This window comes from Schistocerca americana, chromosome 1 (assembly GCF_021461395.2).
Source record: "Schistocerca americana isolate TAMUIC-IGC-003095 chromosome 1, iqSchAmer2.1, whole genome shotgun sequence".
In the NCBI taxonomy this organism is placed as follows: domain Eukaryota; kingdom Metazoa; phylum Arthropoda; class Insecta; order Orthoptera; family Acrididae; genus Schistocerca; species Schistocerca americana.
The window spans coordinates 784,539,847-784,552,841 of record NC_060119.1 but is presented as its reverse complement, the minus strand read 5'-3'; positions in this window follow the sequence as shown (position 1 = coordinate 784,552,841).

Genomic DNA, 12,995 nt, shown 5'->3' with positions numbered 1-12,995 from the left:
AAAAAGCGTTTTATATTCGGGCCAGAGGACAGCGGCTGCTGTAACTAGGGTGCTGTCCTCTATTTTAGGTACCGATTAGGCGAGTGTTACGAAGCATTTAAAATTTTGAGCTTTGTTCGAGTTCAACGTAAGGACTTGGTTTGGAGGTTTTAGTGTGTTGCAGAGTGGTTATCCCATCCTTTCCCGTCTAGTGATCAACTAACTACATACATCTGACATACACACATGTCTAAATTTGCATATAACAGCTTTAAGAAACTATTTTATTTTTAATTCAGTATAGTTTTTTAACTTTCAACCCTTTTGACCATACTCGTACCATCATATTTTAGTACAGGCACTTAATATCTCGTCGTTAAGCGCCGAAACAATACTGTCAGTTGTCTGCTGTCTGCTACTAGTCTGGCACGTATCACTGTAATGTACAGTGAAGACGTTGACGAGATATGTCGTGTCTGTGCTTTAGATTTCATTTTGATCTGACGATAGGTATGGCCGAAAGGCGTCATCGGGAATAATAAGCACTCTGCTACCTAGACCAATTGTGTACAAACACAAAGAATAATCGCCGATCTCTATGATGATCTTGTAAGCAATGTAGCGATCTATCAGGTAAGCAGCATTGGGTTAAGAGTAACTACGCCCATGAAAAACAGCTCAAGTTTTTCATACATACCTGGATAATAGTAGAAGCAGGTGAAAAAATAAATCCTATATTCCCCGATTTCCGAATATCGAAGATTCATACGAAATATCTTCGTATTGGTGTGACTGCCTTGTAATTTTTTTTGGCTGATACAATGCAGTAGATTGCAATGGGTGACGAATGTTCAACAGAAGAGGATGTTACATAGGGCGCCCACAGTGAACTGTTGTAGTGTCATTAATGTTGTCAATACGCGTGAAGCATTCTGACATGATTCTGATTCTGGACTGGTGGTAACTACAACAAAAACTGGTCCGTTAGACGGAATTTTCATTGTGTGTTTCAATGTCATTGTTATTCCTTGAAAAGTGAAGGTTTTATCACGTTTGTAATGCTTCCTGTTCTATTGTTTAGCCGGCCGGTGTGGCCGAGCGGTTCTAGGCGCTTCAGTCTGGAACCGCAAGACCGCTACGGTCGCAGGTTCGAATCCTGTCTCGGGAATGGATGTGTGTGATGTCATTAGGTTAGTTAGGTCTAAGTAGTTCTAAGTTCTAGGGGACTGATGACCTCAGATGTTAAGTCCTATAGTGCTCAGAGTCAGTCTCTTGTTTAGCGGCAATTCAACACATCTCCCATCATCAAACCTTCGCTGTATATTGTTCATATTCAGATATATCATTTTTTCGTGTTAATAGTTCGATGCCAGTTGCAAAAATCTTACGTCCATAACAATGGAATGTCCTGGTAACTCTCTTTAAAAAGTAGGTAAATTCAACATTAAGCTCATAAAAAAGCGAGTAGGTCTTATGCTGGGTAGTTATAGTTAAACTGACGGTGTTCCGAATGCTGCAGTGTGAGACGTATACATCGTAAGACGCTGAAACACCGCACGTACGTTCATTAATCGTGCGCTCGCGGAATACGATGAAAAATTAATAATTCAACATGCTGCCACCGAGTGAAAATAAGGCGCTGTAAGCAGTCAGAATGCGGAGTGGGTGCAGGAAAAGGGGAGGAACGATCAAACACTTGATAACGATGGTTATGGCACTTTTATTAGGCTCTGGTCACAAGTTACAATATGTGTTCAATAAGGTCTCCCGACTCAGCAGCAAAATGTCACATCCGTAGCACGGCAAGGTTGACAGTTTCTCGCAGCGTATCTGGCGTGATCAGAGCGATATGTCGTCGTATGCCATTCTTCAGCTTAGGAAGAACTCGGATAAATCCCTGATAGGCACGACCTTTTGCGTATCTTCACAACCAGAAGTCACATGGATTTAGGTTGGGGAATCTGGAAGGTCACGCATCTTGAAACTGCTTAGAGGTGATACAGTCGTTGCCAAAGGTTTCTCGAAGCAAGCGACGTTTACATGAAAATAGAGGTGTGGACACAGTAGCGTTCTTGCAAAGCTAGAACCACTTATTGCACATAAGATGCTTATAACGTGCAGAATTCGCTACACACCTAACAGATCCACACTGTGTCATATCTTCAAAGAAAAACAGACCGAGAATGGGAAAGCTTTCGAAACCACTGCAAAGTCACATAAGATGAGTGCAATGAAATTCCCTGCACAACATGTGCCGGAGTAGAACCCCACATGCGACAGGTCTGTGTATTTACGACATCGTGCAGAGTAAAATGTGCCTCATACGTCCAAAGAATATTCTTTAGCCACATATCATCCATTTCCATGAGTGCTAAAAAACAAAGGGCGAAGTCACGGTACGTAACTTACCCCGGGGCTTCATTCTGGATTTTGAAGGATACCAGTACGAAATGCGTCAAAAAACTTTTGGAACTGTTATCCAAGAGAGAGACAATTCCCGTGACATAGCTCGGGCACTGGCTGCAGAGCTGAAACATGTCCTCCGTGGTTGGCTATAGCTGTATCAATTTAGTTAACGGCCGCCATGGGAATGGGCCGCCTCCTTCTCCTTACTGGTCACCTTATTCACCTGTTTCTTCAAATTTCTTGGTGAAATTATTTAGCCCATTTATCCACATGGGGCCTCTTCGCAGCTGTTTCTGTCGGCAACATTCTCAGAATGCAATACTGCTATTGCTGCCGTTCTGATAAAGCAACTTTCCCCACAGTGCACCGTATTTCTTCTTACGAAAAACTATAATCTTCTTAACCCTTTACACCAGCAGCCGCTTCACAAATGAAATCAGCACGCGTCACCAATTGACAAACAGCACGCTGACTTCAGAACAGGGAACACTTCACGTCCTGAATGCTTACAGCGCTGTATTTTCACCTGGTGGCAGAAAGCGGAACTATAATTTTTCCTGCATACTCTGGGAATGCACCGTTTAGTGAATGATGATTCAGCGTTCTGTGATGTATACAGTTAGCACCGCAGCACTCGAAACACAGTCAGTTTCAATTACCTTTTAGTATTCGATTGTGCATCAATTTCACACGCTCTTGATTGTGATTCAGGCGGAATTTGGCTGAGAAATAACGGTTATCGGATGATTTTAGACGTATAAATAAAAATAATACTTGAATTTGAACTATAGGGACGAAATATGGACACTTCTTCAGTTTCAATAGTTTATTTAAGATTGCGCTTGTGATTTTCGCAAAACGTATAATGGAGCACAACGAGGAAATTTGTTGGCGGGACGTAATTTCTAATTAATTATGGCCGCATGTTTATCATTTACAAATGAGTGTATATACTATAAATCATTTGGGTTTATAGCGGAAATAAGAATGTACTTTGTCCGCAAAAGGGCTATGTTCAGTCGTACCTGGCTGTAAAATATGAATACTGTAGGGTTATAGCGTTAGTGATTCATTTAGCACGGCCAACGGCGACCTGATGGCGACCCTTTGTTTTGACTCTGTATGCACGAAGTGTGCTCAATTTTGGGGTGAACAGTGTTTGCAACATTCATTCTAGGGTGCAACCAACGTATTCCTACTGTACAGCTCGACTCATTTGGAAGTGGTCGAATTCCAGACGCCGGAGAAAGTGGATGGAAATACTCGTATAGACGGATTGCTTCACATGTTGAGCACAATGTATCATCTATGGTGTGTCTCTGGTTTCAGCAATGATCAGTGGAACGTTTCCATGCCAGTAGACCAGACTCTGGTCGTCCACTTAGTACAGCCGCATGTCAAGACCGGCACTTGTGCGAATAGCTGTGTCCGACCGTACACCATGCAGCAACAAAGTCTGGACACTTGTTGCACCTACTGGACCGTCGGAGACGAGTGGAAACCATCTACTTTTAGCATGATCAAAATCACCAGTGGCTCTGTTCGGGCTACTGCTACCACGACATCGTCAAGCATTTAATATTTTTTTCATAATGTGGGGCCATAGTCATAATATATTTCTTTAACGTCAATACCGCCATTAGACTGTTTTTTATTTGCAGTGTTACATTTACGCGATCATGATTTCGGCTTCAAAGTGCCATTATCAAGTTTTTTAACGTTATACAGTGTCTAAGATGACATACTGTCGTATTTAAAATACACAATGTGTCTAAGACTGTTATCGAGACAGAGTTGATTGCATGATGGAAGGCGCTTCGCTGTTTTCAGCGACGAGAATGGTTTCTGTCTGTATGCTAGTGGTGGATGTACACGTGTATGGCGTAGACCTGGTGAGCTGACTAATCCAGAGTCCTTCGGCCATTGACACACAGGTCTCATACCAGGCTTCAGGATGTGGGGGGTCATATTTGGTGTTTCTGAAGGCCAAAGTAACCAGGGCCTGGCACATTGCGCAGGTGTTTATCTAATTGATACTGCCATTTCTTCGACAGGAAGGTGATATGCTTTTTTAGTAGGACTGTGAACTTCCACGCTACATGCTGTTGCGATGCAATGTGCCTTTCGCTGTGTACAACAGCAGATCACCAGGTTCTTGTCAACCGAATACGTTTGGGGCGAGATGAAGCGGGGACTTATTCTCCAGTTGTTGCAAGAACCGTTGCCGAATTGCAACAAAGGCGCAAGATGACTGGAACAATCTATCGCAGAATGGCTCAACACCTTCATGATCATTTGCACTACACGCTGGTTTTGACTGACAAGAAGCATCTTACGGTTATACGATTACATCCAAATAATTACCAATTTGGATGATCGACAATGGACACATGTTTTTGGTTGATTTCTTTTAGAATTTTACATAAAATGAACGATAACACAAGGGAGAAATTAAAGATCATTTATATAGTCACCAGAACTGTCGATAATATTCTGCCAAGACTGAGGAACGTTCCTCATTGTACACCTGTTTGAGTCTTAAGGATTTATTTAAAAAAGTTGTTAAGCCAATTCTGATGCTCATTTTTGTCCAGAAACAAATTTCCTTGAAAATTGTTACGCATGGCGAAGAAAGGGTAAATCTGAGATAGTATGGAATAAGCAGGTTTGGGGTAACCGCAATAGAAGCTCTTAAGTAATTTATTTTCTCAAGTTTCCGATGTGCAGCAGCAATAGAAACGATACAGGCTTTCATACCAATTGTCGTTTGACAATTTGACACTTCATAGTGGTCTGTCGTTAGCGTGGCTGCGTGAACGAGATCGCTGAGAACACTCCGCCAATCGTTTTCCAGCTAGTTCAACATTCAATCTGAAATGATATCTATATCGCCGAAACATAAAATAGCAGCATCTGCTCACAGAGCTGTGCACAGACTCAGACTGAAACCTTCAAAGTATCAATAGTGCATAGGGAGTCCATTTCAGGTATTGTTGTCCTACGTCAGTACCGCAACTGACTGGAGAGGTTGACCCTGAAAAGATCTTTTTACTGATTAAACATGGTCGCATTCACTAGGATACGTGAAGCAGTAGTTACATCAAGAGCCCCTGTGTGATGTGAAAACAGAAATGTATCGATTAGAACAACACGAATTGTTAGACGGGTCATTCCCCACCAAACCGTAACTTCTGATAGGTGTGTCAACATTGTTTTCTAAATCCTTTGCCAGAAAACCAATACACTGTATGACAAAAAACTGAAGCACTCACAGGACATGGTGTGATGCCAACGAAACTTCGTACACCTAAACAGTATTGGCAAACATGTAAATGCAATTCTGTATGGCGCTTAGAACGGCTTCCAGAATGTGTTAGTGCTGTTAGTGTTCAGTGTTGTTATCAGGCCTGGTAGGATACGTAAAGGACATGAACGGCGTCAGGAGTGGTCACTGTGAAGGACACGGAGACGTCGAGTACTCGTGTGAGATAGTCTGGCACCGCGCGCCGCGGAATTTGAATCCGCGCCAGACGTCATAGACGTCGAAGGCCCCTAGAGGTCTCTCCACCATCGAGCCGTAAGCTGTGGCGGCGCGCGCCTCCTGGCCCGCTTTTAGTGTGAGGGCGCCACAATGGAACACATGGTTCCAACGGCCAATAGCGGCGCCCCGATAGCGTTCTTAAGCGCCTGCCTCTCGCTCAGCTAGACCTTGGCCCCACCATTGACCGTCACCTCACCTGGATCCCTCATCTCCGCTCCATCCAATCCAAAGCCCACAACCGCCTCCGACTCCTCAAACTCCTCTCTGGTCAGACCTGGGGGTTGCACCCCTCTACCATCCTCCACACCTACAAATCCTTAATCCGTCCCATCCTCTGTTATGCCAGTCCTGCCTGGATATCTGCCCCCCCCCCCCCCCCCCAAATTCTATGAGTCCCTCCAGATCCTTGAGCGTCATGCACTCCGCCTCGCCTTCCGTATACGCCTCCCGTCCCCCACGCGGATCCTCTTTGATCTCATTCCTTTCCCCCATCTGCTCCTATTTCTCGAACATATTCGCATCCTCTACACCTCCCGCCGTCTTGAACTCCCTCACCCCCTGGTTGCTCCTCTCCTCTCCCATCCCCGCCCCCTGCCATGTCTTCACCATTGTGTCCCCCCTACCCTCCATCTCTACACCCTACATCTCCTTTCACAAGGTGGCTTCCGTCAACTCCCCCTCCCAGAATATGTCCTCTCTCCCTCCACTTATCCCTCCTATCAACTCTGATCTTCACTCCCCCTCCTTTCCTCTGTCCTTTCCCTGGGCTCCCTGTTCCCCCCTTCCATCCTGTTTTCTCCCCACTAAACCTCTCCCTACCTCCCTTCTCCTCCCCCCCCCCCCCGAGTCCTTTTGCATTCCCCTCCTCTGCCTACCCCACTCCCTGTCGCGTCTGCCCAGCGCCCCCCACCCCTCTTGTGGGTCCTCATCCTCCATCAGCTCCTTTCCCGGCTCCCCCCCCCTTTTTTTATTTTCCCTTCATCTGTCCAGTTTCCTCCCACCTGCTCTCGGCTGTGGTATGTCACGTTTGCCAACTTTTTAGTGCAGTGTTCCAGTGACTGTTCAGTGTTGGTCGTCTTTCTCGTGTTGCGAACAAAAACCATGCTGTCGCTGGGTGTGAATTTTCCGTCTTTTGCGAACAGAAACCAGACTGTCGCCGTGTTTTTTTTTTTTTTTAATTGTCTGTCTATTGTTTTACCTGTCTGCTTTGTATGTATTTTCTTTTAGCGTCATCATCCCTCTGTTCTTTGTTTTAAGTTCCACGATTTCTTTTCGCCATGTTACTCTTTAAGTCTCCGATTTTATCGCCTGTTTTTATTCATTCATTCATTTCATTGTTGCCCTTATGGACAGTGTTTGAACTCGAAAATCACATGATGACACAATTTTCGCTTCTTTCCTTTCTTCCTCTTCTCTTCCCAAAATCTCTTCATCCTTTGGCTGTGCTCCTGTTTCCTTTGCTCTGTCCATAATGTTCCTTTCTTCTTCCTCTCCTTTACAATAAATTTTGCACTCCTAACTTTGTTTCTGAAGTATTTACTGTCTCCTATCATTTGCCTCTTGATCCCTATCTGCCTTAAGTCTTCGTCTATTTCATGATACCAATTTGTTTTCTTGCTTGAGCTGTTTACTACATCAAAAATTTTCTTTGTAAGTCGGTTGTTGTCCATTCTCTGTATGTGCCCATAGAAAGTTAATCTGCGTTTTCTGATCGCGTCTGTTAGTCTGTCAGTGTGCTGGTACAGCTCTTTGGTAGGTCGCTTCATCCATATGCCATCTCTGTGAATTGGTCCAAATATTTTTCTGAGAATTTTGCGTTCTGTTTTTTCTGTGTCTATGATGCCTGATGCTCCAATTGTGGTTGTTTCTGACGCGTACAATGCTTCTGGTAATACAACTGTTTTGTAGCGCCTAAGTTTGGCCTGCCTCGATATGCTTTTCTTATTATAATGTGACCATGTGAGTTTGTATGCCTTCTGGAGTTTCTTCGTTCGTTCCATGTTAGCCGCCTTGTTTGATCCTCCCATTTGTATGTACTCCCCTAAATACTTAAATTTTTCGACTCTTTCTACGGATCCATATACCGTATGCATGGTGTGTACATTGTTGGTCTGTCGTTCCATATATTGTGTCTTCTCGTAAGATACCTGCAGACCTGTTTTGGCAGCTATTTCATGCAAGCATTCCAGTGCTTCCTTTGCCTCCTGTGTATTATTGCTGAGTATGGCTATATCATCTGCAAATGCCAGACATTTTATGATTGTTTTGGTTTCACGTGTTCTTCCCAGCTGTATTCCTTTAACTTGTTCCTCCCACTGCTTGATAATTTTGTCTAACACCATGTTGAACAGGATTGGTGAGAGCCCTTCTCCTTGTCGGACACCTGTGTGTATGTGGAAGGGTTCCGAAATTTCTCCCATGAACTTAATCTTGGAGGTAGTGTCTGTAAGCGTCTGTTGTATAAGTGCCCTGGTTTTTCTGTCGATACCATATTCTTCCAGTACGTCAAAGAGTGTCTGTCTGTCTATGGAATCATATGCTTTTTTAAAGTCCACAAAGGTAACTACAGTGTTTCTTGCCTGTCTGACTTTCAAAAGTGTTCTCAAGTTCCAGATCTGTTCGATGCATGATCTCCCTTTTCTGAAGCCTGCCTGGTATTCCCCAATTTGCAGATCTGCTTGTGGTTCTAGTCTGTTTAATAGCACCTTAGAGAAAATTTTGTATGTAACTGGTACTAGCGAAATGCCTCTGTAATTGTTTGGATCTGACTTATCACCCTTTTCATGTAACGGATGGATCAATGCACATTTCCATTCCTCTGGCACTTTCTCTGTGATCCAAATTTCGGAGACAATCATGGATTTTTTTGGTGATGTTTTCATCTTGGAGTTTCCAGATCTCGGCGATAATACCATCTTCTCCGGCAGCTCTGTTATTTTTCATTTGTTTTATGATTTCCTCTATCTCTTCTATTGTGGGTGGATCAGAATCGGCATTAGATGTGGTCTTTTGGAATGTTAATTTTCCTGTAGGTTTTTTGCAATTAAGAAGTTTATCAAAGTAATGTTTGAGAATTTTACAGTTTTCTTTTGTGTTTGTTTCCAGGGATCCATATGTTCTTCGGAAGCAGAGGCTAGGGGGTTGATAGCCCTTAATATTTTCTTTGAAAGTTCTGTAAAAATTTCTTGTGTTATTTCTTTTGAAATCTTCCTCAATTTCTTTTAGTCTGTTATTGTCATATGCTCGTTTTTCCCTTCTGATTTCCTTCGATGCTAGTTTCTGAACTTCGTGAAATTCTTTCCATGTTTCTGAATTTCTGTAGCTACTGAACTTGTCCCATGCTTGCTTTCTTCTCTCAATGGCTTCATCATACTTTGCGTTCCACCACCTACGTTTGCGTTTTCTAGGTGGTTGTCCCCAGCACATAGTCTTCTGAACTGCCTTCGCCAGATCTGTCCATGTGTCTATTGAGTGCCTATTAATTTCTTCAACGATTTTATCCCTGTTTATCTTCAAGTATTCCGGATCAGGTTTGACTATTTTGTTTTGCGCTGTCTGTTTCAGTCTTGGGATTGGCCTAATCTTAACTTGTAGCAAATAATGATCAGACTCGAAGACTCCTTTACGTGTTCTGACATTTAGAATTTCCCGCGAATTTTTCTTGGATATGGCCACATGATCAATCTGAAATTCTCCCCACACTGTGTTGGGTGCTTTCCATGTTGTAAGTTTTCGTCTTGGTTTTTGAAATTGTGTTGACATGATTTTGAGGTTAAAGTTTTGACAATATTTTATGAGGTGTTCCCCATTTCTGTTCGTGCGAATATGTGCTGAGTATGGGCCTGTTATTTCTCTGAATTTTCTCTCCTTACCAAGCTGCGCATTGAAATCACCCATTACAATTTTCACATGTCTTTCTGGTACGTTGTTAGTTACTTCCTTCATGTCTTCCCAGAAGTCTTCAATTTCTTGTGGCTTCTTTCTGTTATGGTCATTTTTAGGTGCATGTGCGTTGATAATTGTGTATGCTTTATTACCTGATTTGAAGGACAGTGTCGAGATACGTTCTGATATTGAATTGAAGTCTATGATGTTATCCATGACTGATTTGTGTACTGCAAACCCTGTACCAAACAATAATGGTGTTCCTCTTCTGACAGCAGGTTTACCTTTGTAAATCCTGTAATGTTCATCTACGAAGCGCGTCTCTTGGATGGCAAGAATTTTGATGTGAAATTTATCTAGCATGTCTGTCAGTTGTTTTAGTTTTCCAAGTTTGAACAGAGTGTTTGCATTGAGAGTGCCAAGGTAGTGCTTGCGAAGAGGTTTTGAGAAGCTCCGACTCTTCTCCTCATGATGTTCCTGGTCCCCCAGAATCCGATGACCAGGAAAGTCCAGTCCGTTGACTGGGGCCTGGGGTAGCGGATTTCTTTCCATTTGTTCCATCATGATTACTTCAAGTTGAAGTTGGTTGTGGTGACCATCAACAAGATCACAGTAATTGCCTGTTTTTATTATTTCTTCTCTTCATCTTTCTAACAAAGTCTGTAGGCTGAAGAGCGGCATACTAAGCTGCTGCCAGCCCGCCCCCTTCCGGGGGAATTGAAATTCAATAAACGAAAAAAAAAAAAAAAAAAAAGCTCAGCTAGCCAGTCTAATCTCGCGTACGTCTGTTAACACATCGTCTCTCATTAGACCGCTTACTTACTTGTTCTGTGTACGAGTGGACGTGTTTGTTAGGTTTCCCTGTGACTCCGCTGTTCGACCTTGTTGTTGTTCGTTCTTCCCTTCGCTGGTCGCGCCCCTCCTCTCCCGCTGTGCTGTTGTTCGCGGGGCTCTCCACGGGTCCCGCCGCGCTTTCCGTCTTTTCAGCCGCGCGACCGTCTCTGTCGCAGTTACAACAGATAGCGTTGACGACAACTGACAGAGTTGAAACGGGCTTTAGTGTGGGTCTCAATTTGTCCGCCTGGTCAATCGTGGAATACCCAGATTCATGGGACATTCGGATGTGGCAGCTGCGCGGTGTTGGAACGCATGAGTTCGTGAGGGCAGGCATAACCGTCAAGTTTCCAGTGACTATGTCTGATGACCGCAAGGGAAGATCAGCGTGTTGCACTACACGCTGTTTTTAACTGAAAAGAAACATCTTACGGTTACACGATTACCTCCAAATAATTACCGCTGTGGATGATCGACAAGCACATCGTAACCATTTCACATCCACGCTTGCCAACCGAAAACAAATGAAGACTTCCCTGGAACATTATGTGTCATCCCACACCACTGGTTGGAGACTAGCAGCAGCCGGACTAGGGAATTATGTGCTCTATGTGTAGGGATGCCATTAGCACCATAATACAAACGGCTTGTGTGTGGATTGACGCCGTGACCGGGAAACGTGGACTACTGCTGAATGATGTCACATTGTATTCGGCGATGAACAGCTGTTCCTCATCGGATGAGCATCGTCGGCGAGTGTGACGGCTACCTGGAGAGTGCTGCCATTCTTCCAATGTTTTGGAGAAACACAGCGGAGTAACTGCCACCATCAGCTGTGGGGAGTCATCGAACATGATTTCAGGCCACGGATGGCAGTGATTCAGGGAACTCTGAGAGCACGGCGGTACATCACAGATGAGCTATGTCGTCACATGTTACTGCTAGTGTGACAATATTGTGTGGTCATTTCCTAAAGGAACAATGCTCGTCCATACGTGGGACTTATCTTTATGAAATGTCTGCAGAATGTTGCCCCACTCCTGTGGCCAGCGCTATCCCCAGGTCTGTCCCCAATAGAACATGTGAGTAACCATCTCGAATGTCAACTCCGTGCCAGAATTCGGAATATCAAGGACCAGTTACAACAATTCATATTTACTCGGGAGAGGAAACAACTGCTTTATGATACCCTTCCAACTATGCACCCAGGTCAGAGGGGGTGCAAAAAGTTCTTTGTCTATTTGACGCGATTCTTAAGTCACTGAAATAATATCGCATACCATCTGACCCCGTAAAGCTTCATTTATTCCCCTGCCCTACATCCTGGGAGCTTCACTTTTTTGCCAGGCAATGTTGTTGTTGTTGTTGTTGTTGTTGTTGTTGTGGTCTTCAGTCCTGAGACTGGTTTGATGCAGCTCTCCATGCTACTCTATCCTGTGCAAGCTTCTTCATCTCCCAGTACCTACTGCAACCTACAGCCTTCTGAATCTGCTTATTGTATTCATCTCTTGGTCTCTCTCTACGATTTTTACCCTCCACGCTGCCCTCCAATACTAAATTGGTGATCTCTTGATGCCTCAGAACATGTCCTACCAACCGATCCATCCTTCTAGTCAAGTTGTGCCACAGACTCCTCTTCTCCCCAATTCTATTCAATACCTCCTCATTACTTATGTGATCTATCCATCTAATCTTCAGCATTCTTCTGTAGCACCACATTTCGAAAGCTTCCATTCTCTTCTTGTCCAAACTATTTATCGTCCGTGGTTAACTTCCATACATAGCTACACTCCATACAAATACTTTCAGAAACGACTTCCTGATGCTTAAATCTATACTCGATGTTAACAAATATTTCTTCTTCAGAAACGCTTTCCTTGGTGTTGCCAGTCTACTTTTAATATCCTCGCTACTTCGACCATCATCAGTTAGTTTCCTCCCCAAATAGCAAAACGCCTTTACTATTTTGTCTCATTTCCTAATCTAATTCCCTGCGCATCATCCGACTTAATTCGACTACATTCCATTATCCTCGTTTTGCTTATGTTGATGTTCATCATTTTTGAGACGTTTGTGTTCCTTTTTGCCTGCTTCATTTACTGCATTTTTATATTTTCTCTTTTCATCAATTAAATTCAATATTTCTTCTGTTACCCAAGGATTTCTACTAGCCCTCGTCTTTTTAGCTACTTGATCCTTCACTATTTTATCCCTCAAAGCTACCCATTCTTCTTCTACTGTATTTCTTCCCCAATTCCTGTCAATTGTTCCCTTATGCTCCCCCTGAAACTCTGTACAACCTCTAGTTTAGTCAGTTTATCCAGGTCCCATCTCCTTAAATTCCCACGTT